The following is a 2,380-nucleotide window of genomic DNA, read 5'->3' on the forward strand; positions in this document are numbered from 1 at the left end:
GTATGCGTAGGATTTGCCTCAATCGCATGACTCGCGCGCGTTTGGCCCAAAGCTCGGCCGGTGCGCCGTACCTAAACGTTTCCCATGCATATATCCTCCTCGGGCAGCGATTACCAAGCCACGAGTCAGCGATTCTAGAGAGTTTATTAGGAGTATCTCTAGCAGACCCCTTAAAAACACCAAACCTATAAAATTTCAGCGGGTTTACAACTTGAACCAATTTTGTGTCCAAAACGGACCACGTAAAAGTTCGCGGAACCATAAAAGTTTTACAGGCCATCGAGAACGCGAGCCTCTGACCTCTAGTTCTACAGGTCCGAGGATAGTATACAGGCCATGAATCAGGTCCTTCCGCCCCCCTCTCCCCGTGCGCCGCCGTTCGTACCACCCTCTCCAGCCGATGATTTCTTCCTGCTCCAACAAAATTCTACACTGCAAAAGGATTGAGCGCGTGCCTGTGGCCATGGCCGACCCCGTTCGTGCTAGATGCGAGGAAGAGGAACGAGATGCGGCGGCTTCGTCACACCTGCGGCTCCGTATTTGGCAGCTACGGGCGACGGGAGCTAGCTAGCTTCTGGATCGATTGGCCAGGGCGACGGGAGCTAGCTCCTGAGATCGATTCGACGCCGACGCTAGCTAGCTTATGGATCGATTCGAGTAGCGACGACGACGGCGATGTGGGGGCGCTTCGTGCGAGCTGTCCTCGACGCTAGTTGGCCACTTCGTGCGTTGTCCACCGGATTCGTACAATCGAGCTAGCTGACCGTGAACATAGGCGAGAGAAAGAAGAAGACGCGAGGAAGAATATACGTGAATATTCGGTTTTACAGTCTAAGTTTAAAGGGTCTGCTTGACCATAAGCTCAAACCAATCCTTAAAATGTGTTTTTCGTATTTCGCAGTTTAAGGGGTCTACTAGAGATGCTCTAACTTAATAGATTTTTGCACTGATATTTTCAATGAAAAATCAGCTCCACAATGTATATAAACTTTGCCTGGTTACATAAATAAATATGGCATATAATAGAAATAAGTGATCAAAATTGTGTATTCGGGACGTCTAAAACGATATTATAGTTCCAAGTAAAAGTAAAACAGAGAGTGTACACCCTAGTAGTAGTAGAAGAAAAATAAGCAGAGCAATAAATCACATCTCGATGTCGTCGAGATCAGGCATGGGAAAATGAAGAACCGCTGCTATCCCCGTGAGCTGCTCGAGCTGATCGCCGGAGACATGCATGGACGAAAAGACGCACACCTTGCCACCGATCTTCTTCACCGATTCGGCCGAATCGACGCACTTGCGCCTAGCAACAACGTCAGGGTTGCGGAACCAAGTGCCCGTGAGCAGGAGTGTCTGGATGGCGAGACGTTCATGCGCAACCTCGACGTGCTTGGGCCCGTAGCAAGCCCTCGCCGAGTCCTTGGCGATCATGGCATAGAACTCCTGCAGCGCCGGCACCTCCAGCGCGGCCCTCGTGTCCTTTATCAGCGACAGGACGCTCGGGGCGGCCAGGACGTCCTTGAGGCTGTGCGGGTAGCCCGAGGGCGCGGGTGCGAGCACGATGCGCGCCTTGTGCTCCGTGATGGCGCGCAGCTCCCCTCGCCGGGCGGCCTCCAGGAGCATGTGGTCGCGGAACTGGTCCTTGGTGAAGCCGGGGCTGGCGATCACCACGCACTGGACGAGGTCGAAGTCGACGTGGTGCACGAAGGCGGCCAGGACGCGCTGGAAGAAGTCCTTGAGGGCGGTGTCGTAGGCGGCGACGGCGCCGGAGCTGGAGCCGTGCTTCCTGGGGATGGGCACCTCCACGCGCGCTCTGGTGGCCGTGACGCTCCTCCCGACGAGGAAGAGGTGGGCGAGGCCTTCCTGCATGAGGAGCACGGCGAGGTCGGCGTTGGCGGCGGTCTCGTCGCAGGATTTGCGGATGGTGTCGAGCGCCGGCCAGTCCCAGGCCTCCTTGCGGAGGACGAAGGGCCTCCGTAGCTCGATCTCCAGAGTGTGGTACTGGCCGATCTGGACGTGCTCGTTCTTGGTGAGGTTCTTGCCGCGGACGCGCAGGACGGAGCCGTCCTTGTCGTAGTCCGTGGACTCCACCGCGACCTCCAGCGTCAGCTTGATGCGCTCCGCGTCGCGGCCTCCGGACCTCGTGATCTTCCGGACCGTGACGGCCTCGACGGCGTCGCCGGCGGCGATGAGGTTGTAGGCGTCCCACAGGTCGTCATCCACCTCCGGCAATAGCTTCACGGAGCCGGGCCCGTCGCGGGCGAGGCTTTTTCCGACGAGCTTCATCGTCCAGATGGATCAAAGAGCGCAGCGGTCTCGTTGTTGTCGAGAGAGACGGGAGACCTGTGTTGACGGCGGCGATGGCGGTGAGCGATGG

At 57.1% G+C, this 2,380-nt stretch overlaps 1 pseudogene; it reads right to left on the reverse strand.

The window, feature by feature from the left end:
* Window positions 1-1,125: 1,125 nt before the first annotated feature.
* On the reverse strand, window positions 1,126-2,380 carry LOC125512785 (protein PELOTA 1 pseudogene; annotated as a pseudogene).

Source organism: Triticum urartu, chromosome 6A (genome assembly GCF_056163025.1).
Source record: "Triticum urartu cultivar PI428250 chromosome 6A, HENAU_Tu73, whole genome shotgun sequence".
NCBI classification, from domain to species: domain Eukaryota; kingdom Viridiplantae; phylum Streptophyta; class Magnoliopsida; order Poales; family Poaceae; genus Triticum; species Triticum urartu.